This window comes from Crinia signifera, chromosome 3, assembly GCF_055691185.1.
Source record: "Crinia signifera chromosome 3, ASM5569118v1, whole genome shotgun sequence".
NCBI classification, from domain to species: Eukaryota; Metazoa; Chordata; class Amphibia; order Anura; family Myobatrachidae; genus Crinia; species Crinia signifera.
This window is the reverse complement of record NC_139219.1, coordinates 148,585,926-148,594,714: the sequence shown is the minus strand read 5'-3', so window position 1 is coordinate 148,594,714 and position 8,789 is coordinate 148,585,926.

Here is an 8,789-nt window from a genome sequence, read left to right as displayed (position 1 = left end):
CACAGAAGAGAAGCCCATGGGCAAACGTTAGTACATATATGCAATATTTATATACTGTATTACTAAGTGTGCACAACAATAAGGGATGGCTAGGTGGAGTAAACTAACTGTACATAAATATATAAAACAAATGAAGGGACTGCCCTCTTTTGTAGGTCTTGACATGGCAGAAAAAGCTATCAACACTATTGAAAATGATACACTATAAAACATTTCTTAGCAGTACATGATTTAATAAAATACTCAGTCAGGAATGAACAAAAAATACAAGTCTACACATATATTTAAATATTAAAGAACAAATTGATCCTAGTTACTGTATATAAAAACATAAAAGGTCAATAGCAGCTCTGTCCCACTGTTCTTGAACAGCACATGAACAGTTTTATGAACCAACCTTAATTGGGATATTAATTTCCAGCAGAAAGCAGTGTTGAATGTAAAGGTGTCCATACATGGTGCGAGGGTGCTGCGCAATGCGATGTGTGCTCCCGCGGGCATCCCATCACACAGCACATAAAGGGCCAGATTCTCCAAGCTTCAAAAGTGATAAAATAGAGTGATAAACAGCCAGCATTTTTCAAACACAGTCTGTGACATGGCAGGTAGGAGCTGATTGGCTGGCTGTTTATCATACTCTATTTTATCACTTTTAAAGCTTAGTCAATCTGGCCCTATTTCTGTGGAGCCTGTGCTTTTTGAGCTAGCTTTGGATCGCATCACATGCAAATCACATGCCATTTGCATGCAATGCGATATAGTTCAACATGCAAGGAAATAATGTACCATGTATAGTCAGCATAAGGACCTGTGGTGTGTCACAAAAAACAGCAATCTGGAACTTACAATGTGATGCCTTAGGTCTGGATATATTGGGAACTTAAAAAAGAGGTTACTAGACAGGCTATATTAAGCTTGATGGCTGCTTAATACAGGTACAGAGGATGGAAGCCATGTGGTAGAGCTGCCAAACAGCAGATGATGCAAGCAGTGTCCAGAGACTTTGACAAGTTGTGCCTCTTTTTTGAAACTTTATCAAAGTGATGTAAAGAAAAACATGTTTTATTATGTGGTGAAACAGGGTTAGATTCACCAAAGAGTGTTTTTGGTACTTATGTAGTAACTGGGCTGCCGATTTTGAAATCGGGTCCATCGCATCGCATCGCACCCGACCATATCGCATGCGATGCGATGCGATGCGATGCGATGCGATGGACCCGATTTTTCCATAGGATTCAATGTTAAAATGGACTGAGTCCATTTTAACATAGAATTCAATGGGAAAAGGGGTCCTTTTCATACCCCTACTATCCAAGTGGGCATGGAGTTGGATATAAACCTGTGGCGAGCGTAGCGAGCCACCGAGCCCGAAGCGTGGCGAGCGTAGCGAGCCCCGCGAGGGGACACAGAATACCGTCCGCTCGCCACGCTTCGGGCTCGGTGGCTCGCTACGCTCGCCACAGGTTTATATCCAACTCCATGCCCACTTGGATAGTAGGGGTATGAAAAGGACCCCTTTTTCCCATTGAATTCCATGTTAAAATGGACTCAGTCCATTTTAACATTGAATCCTATGGAAAAATCGGGTCATCGCATCGCATCGCATCGCATGGTCGTATGCGATGCGATGCGATATCGCATCGCATCGCATCTGATTGTATGCCTTAACTTAAGGCATACAATCAAAAAATCGGCAGCCCAGATACTACATAAGTACCGTGTTTTTTTCTTTGGTCACAACTGCCCTGTAAAGCCTCAGAGAGAGTGCCAGGAATGGGTCTCTGAAATGTGCTTGGGGGATAGGTGGGTGGGCTTCCAAACGCACGGCTCTAGGCCAGGTTTTCAGACCTGCACAGCCACAGGTGGGAACTGGGCTGATTGCAGGGGTAGAGATTTAAACCTTGTGCAGTGTTCTGCTCATGGTGCAGATGCACGATCGGGCCAGTAAGTAGCAATAAGTATTATAGCGCCAGGGACTTGGACTGCCAGTGCCGGTAGACACCGAGTCACCGCACCCACAGAGCGCTGCATAGACAAATACCCTTTGTTGTTTGTTTGTATGAAGCTTGTTTTGTTGTAAAGAGGATTTGTGGCTTGTATGGCATTAAATACACGCACAAATACTGAAAACTGCCTGCTGTGTCCTATCTGAACGGCAAAACTGTTACATTGTACAAACTGCCACAGGGATGACTGCACCATCAGAATCAGAATCATCTTTATTGGCCAGGTATACTTGCGTATGCTTGGAATTTTTTGTGGTAACAGTGCAGCATCAATCAGGGAACACAAAGGGGGTGGGAAGAGAGGCATAAACATACATCACATACATTTCACATGTATCTAGAAAAGTTCGAGTTAGTATTTATTTGGTATGTTCAATACGGTTTAGTTGGTGGACAGCTATTGGGAAGAAGCCTTTTGTAGTTCTTGTCGTCTTTGCTGGGATGGACCTAAAACGTCTGCCTGACGGAAGGGGTTCAAACAGGTTGTGGCCAGGGTGTAGCTTGTCCGCCCAGATCTTTCCTGCATGCTTATTGACCCTGGCTAGGTATAGTTCTTGGACAGTGGGGAGCTCCGCCCCAATGATCTTTTCTGCCATCCTCACCACTCTTTGCAACCTTCGTCTGTCATTCTCGTTTGCTCCTCCGAACCAGATTGTGATCGAGGAGCAAAGGACAGACTCTACTATGGCAGTGTAGAAGATGAGCAGCAGCTCCTGCGGGATGTTGAATTTCTTGAGTTGCCTCAGGAAGAACAACCGCTGCTGAGCCTTCTTGACAGTTGTAATTATGTTGGGACCCCATTTGAGGTCGCAGGAAATCTTTGTTCCTAGGAATTTGAAGGAGTCGACCCTAGACACTACTCTGTCAGATATTATGAGTGAGTGCATGGCATTTGGTTTCCTTCTGAAGTCCACCACCATCTCCACCGTTTTGAGGGGGTTGAGGTCAAGGTTGTTTCCGCTACACCATTTAGTTAGCCGATCCACCTCCCGTCTGTATGCCGACTCGTTTCCATCCATGATTAGGCCAATAACCGTTGTGTCGTCTGCAAATTTTATAATTTTTACTGACTGTTCTGCTGAGGTGCAGTCGTTTGTGTAGAGGGAGAAGAGCAGGGGGGAGAGGACACATCCTTGAGGGGCACCAGTGATAATTGTGCATGTGTTTGAAATGAATGCGCTTGCTTTCACCACCTGTTTCCTTTCAGTCAGGAAGTCAGTGATCCAGGAGCATGTAGGTTCTGGGACTCCTAGTGAACGGAGTTTTGGCTCCAGGATGTGAGGGATGATAGTGTTGAATGCCGACTGAAATCAATAAATAGTATCCTTGCATAGGTGCCTGGACTGTCCAGGTGCTGTAGAATGTGGTGCAGCCCTAGGTTGACTGCATCCTCGACACTTCTGTTTGCTCGGTAGGCAAACTGCAGGGGGTCAAGGTGAGCATTTGTAACAACTCTCAGGTGGTTCAGCACCATACGTTCAAGACCACCGATGTTAGTGCAATCGGCCTGTAGTCATTGAGGTATTTCGCAGTTGAGCTCTTGGGAACCGGGACGATAATTGAGCCTTTGAAGCAGGTGGGGACCTTGCACATTTCTAGTGAAGTGTTGAAAATCCTGATAAAGATAGGGGCGAGCTGTGTTGCACAGGTCTTGAGGGCAGATGGAGACACTCCGTCTGGGCCTCCAGCTTTATTAGGGTTGACCCTCTTGAACATTCCTTCTACCTCTGTTTGTAAGGATGGAATTACTTAACTTTTGATCCCACAGACTTAACACAACTTTGTGAAGTTCTTACTTTCTAAGTCACAGCCAGTGCCAGTGATCTCTAGTATAACTCAAATAGTGATATCCCCGTACGGACCACCACAATGTAATAGGTTCCCAGTTCCCACCTGTGGCTGTGCAGGTCTGAAAACCTGGACTGGAGTGGTGTGCTTGGGAGCCCACCCGTTTATCCCCCATTCCTGGCTTTGTGTATACCAGGTTCTGTTACCTGGTTGCAAAGCACGCTCTCTGAGGCTGGGCGGCTGCTTAACCCTTTACAGGGTAGTTGCAAACAGATAAAAACACCACTCTCTGGTGAAACTAACCCTGTTTCACCACAATTAGTAAAAGGGAAAAAAAATCAAGTATTCAAATCATTCATTTTTAAGTGGTCTTTATTTAGAGTTTGTCATCAAACTGAAGATAATTTAAGACACTATTAAATGTGATTTTAGCTGAACAGTACCTGTACATAAGCATCAATTTCCTGTCCTACTGATAGGCTTCAGTTGTAGGTGTGAACTAATTAACATATTCCTCCTTTTAGTGGCCAAGATTTCCATCATGCAGAGGATGGCCTGATAAATCTCTGATGGGGATCTCTGTAAGGATGGAATTACTTAACTTTTGATCCCACAGACTTAACACAACTTTGTGAAGTTCTTACTTTCTTTTTAATACTTTTTATTTGTTTCTCTTAATACATACAATCATATATAAGGGCCACAGGCCTAACATATGAATTACACATAACAATACATTACCATACTTTTACATACAGTTTATACAAGACTAACATATAAGACACAATCTGCATTCCTCGGTCTCTACAAATTATTCTTATTTCTTAATCCTTACTGGACCCTCTACCACTTCCGTGTTTGCTGGATATCCTTATCTCTGTGTGACCATCACAGGCCTAATTTATTACTAGTGATTTATTTTGTTTGGGTATAGCAGCTATTCCTATTAATCAAGGGCCTTTAGTTTTTAATAGCTCTGATTCCTGCTGACCTTCCTTTCTTCCCGTCCTTTGTGGGATACTGGTGCCTCAGGGGCCTTTAAGATTCTGTCTTAACTTATAGAAAACAGAAAAGAACAATGAGAGAGAGAGAAGAGAGGAGAAAAAAAAAAAAAAAAAAAAAGAAAAAAAATTGACCCAGTACTTTATAATTAAAAATAATCTCCCCCCCCCCCCCACTAGTGAAAGTGAACAGGTGTCCCAATGCTTTTATATCCACTACCTTATTCTAATACTTATTATATTCCCATCCATCCCTTCCCTGTCCCTTTCCCTCCCCCCACTTCCTAGACTTTTCCCTATCTTTCCCACCCCTCCCCCCCAATCCTTCTTATGAGGCCAATATCGTGGCCATATCACCTCCGGTGCCCTACTTCATTTTCCCTCCCTTCCGTTTCCCTTCCTTATCTACGTGTTATCGTGTGTAAGAGCCCTATAGGGCATTTCTACTTGTTCCCTTCCCTACCCTCTCTCTCCCTTTCTCATGCCCCTATTTCCCATAATATTTAGTAACCAGCCAGCCCTCCCAAGTTGCGGAGAATTTTATTATGGTGTTACGTTTGAGACTAATATATCTTTCATGTTCACAAGTGAGATTCACCATATTAATCCATGCTCTCACCTCTGGACCAGTTTTTGCCATCCATGATCGTGCAATAATAACTTTTGCAATTGAACTCAAATATATAGCCAATTGCTTTTGCCCTTGCGACATTTGATCACTGTGCCATACTCCCAATATATATGCCAAAGGCGTGGCTTTTTGAACCAGTATGCCACTATGTAGCATTATATCTTCGATCTTCTGCCAATATTTCCTAATTATTTTACATTCCCAAACTAAATGAAAAAAACCACACTTTGACTCATTACATTTAGGGGAGTTGTTAGGATGATCAGGTGTGAATTTACTGATCTTATCCGGGGTCATATATGTCCTATGTAGGATATTAAACTGAATTTGTTGTATTCTAGCCGAATTTGTTGCCACCATTGCTGACTTCAGAGCTATCTTCCAGGATTGTAAATCTAGCCCAACTACCTCTTTGTGCCATTTATCTCTTAGACCTTCTAGATCTTCCGCCTGCGTAATTTCTAACAGATATTGATAGCATTTAGAGACCATTTTGGGTTTTCCCATCTTATTTATAAATTTTTTAAGAGTAGATTCGTATATAACAAATCCCTGTTCTTTTTCCTGCGCTGACAATGCACTTCTCAATTGCAGAAATCTAAAGAACATTCGCCCTGGCACTTCAAACTCTTCTTGCAGTTGAGAAAAAGACTTTAACTGATTATTTGCGTAGACTTGACCCATGGATGTTACTCCATATTGGCTCCATATACGTGCTGTCTCATGCTCTTTAGTTATTTCAAAGTTTTTTAGCAAAAAAATGAATGTATCTGGATCTATACCTTCTTCCCCCTGCATCTTGCGAGCCCATTGCCATATTTTCCTGGCCTGCTTTATTAAGGGCGCCTGATTTTTAATTCTCCCTTTTGTCAACAATATCTGCAATGGCGTGTATCTAGGTGCCATCTTAGCGAGTAATCCAAGTAGCTCTTTAGGGTGTTCCTGCCCATTCATCCAACCCTTAATTTGAGCCAGCTGTGAGGCATAATAATACAGCTTAAAATTGGGCAGTGAAAGTCCCCCCCTTTTTCGAGATCTCGTCAAGGTGGCCATCCTAACCCTAGGTCTTTTATTTTTCCATACAAAGGAAGAGATAACTCCCTGAATCCTATTAAATACCTTATCTTGTATATAAATTGGAGCATGCTGTAATGCATATAATACCTTGGGCAGGATGACCATCTTGACCAAGTTAACACGACCCAAAACATTAAGGGGCAGTTTTAACCACGTTTTAAATTTTGATTTTATTTCTATAATGATCGGTTCTAAATTATTAACCACATATTTCCCCATGTCTTCTGCCACTATAATACCCAAGTACTTAAACTGTTTCACCCTTGGCGGATAATGCAGTGGCAGACTCAACGGGTTACCATCCTCCCCTACAATGAGCAACTGCGATTTGCTTAGATTAGTTGTTAGCCCCGAGTATCTCCCATATTCTTGTATGATTTTTAACACCTCATCTAAATCTCTTTGATAATTAGATAAACCCACCAATAGGTCATCAGCATATAATGAAATGATGTTATAATCATCTGGGCTTCCGCGGGTTTCCAGAACTTCCCTCAATTTACAGGCAAGGGGCTCAATTGCCAGCGCAAATAACTGCGGTGACAATGGGCACCCCTGCCTGGTTCCCCTACCAAGATTAAACGGTTCTGATACATATCCATTAATCAGGACTCTTGCAGTGGGGGATTGGTATAACAGGAACACTCTCTCAATAAACCGAGGACCAAAACCATAACTGATCAACACTTGTCGCAAAAAAGGCCATTCTATTGAGTCAAATGCTTTATTAGCGTTGAATGCTGCTACTCCCACACTTTTTTTCATAACCCCGGCCCATTGCAGATACGAAAATACCTTGCGAAGGTTAATGGCTGTGGATTTCCCGCAGATAAAACCGGTTTGATCCGGGTGCACCATATAGTGGATCACTTTACTCAACCTTACAGCCATAATCTTCGCGTATACCTTCGCATCTGCAGATATCAACAATATTGGCCTGTAAGAATCTACTTTTAGGGGATCCTTACCCGCTTTGGGAATAACGTTAATTACCGCCTCGGTCATTGAGTGAGATAGCCTGCCATCCAACTCCATTCCCATAAATGCCTGCCACATATACTTGGCCATATTTTTCCCCAAAAAACTATATACCTCACTCGGTAAGCCATCCACCCCTGAGGCTTTACCCTGGGGCATTAACCTGAGAACCTCTTCCACTTCTTCCACAGAAAAAGGTTTTTCCAGCATCTCTTTACTTTCTAGTGGCAGTAGCGGGAGCTGGGGCTGACTCAAAAAAACTTTTAACTCTGCCGTCTCTATTTCCACTTTGGAACTATACACGTCTTTAAAATGTTGCACAAATACTTCCGATATTTCTGGGTTAGTGGTTACAAACCGGCCATCATCTTTAGAAATCTTACTTATATTAGTAGAGGGGGCATTTGTCTTTGCTAGATAAGATAAGTATTTACCCGCCTTCTCGCTATTTAGATAAAGTTGGTGTGAACTTTTTAACATTCGAAAATTTGCCATTACCTGGAGGTGTTCTAACCATTTTTGCTGCTCTTTTAACCAAGTTATTTTAGTGGTCTCACTTTTATCCCTTAAATATTTTTCTTCTGCTCTAATCATCTGCACCTCCAATGTATTAGCTATTTCTCTAGATTTCTTTTTTTCCCCCGCAATTTCCTTCATAAGAATACCTCTAAGAAAGGCCTTGAAAGTTTCCCATACAATTGTGTTACTTGCAGTGGCAACATTTTGTGCAAAAAACCCGTCTATTTCTACTTGCATTAATCCATCTTTTTTTATTTTTGAAAGCCAGTTCGGGTGCAAACGCCAGTAAGAAAACCCCTTTTCCATGTTTAGATCGATTTGCATAATTACTGGCGAGTGATCTGATATACCTCGCCCTTTATACTCAATCTGTCTCACATAATTTGTTAACTCAGCTGAGACTAAAATCATGTCGATCCGTGAAAAGGAGTTATGAGGGGCTGAATAACAGGAATACTGTTGAACGTTGGGATGTCTCTCTCTCCAAATATCCCGCCACCCCACCTGGGTACAGAAATCGGCTATCCCCCTGTTGTTCACAATTTTAACCGTGTTCATCTGCAGTCTATCCAATTTTGGGTTAATAACCGCATTAAAATCCCCTAAACAGATGATGTGTGCTGTGGGTCTATCTGATATAAAGTCAACTGCTTTTCTAAGTACTTCATAGGAAAAAGGCGGGGGAATATACACTGCAATTATACAAAATCTACATGTCGCAATATAAGCATCTAGAAAGACAAATCTCCCTTGCGGGCAATGTTCCCTCTAATTTTCCGAAGGCTGTGT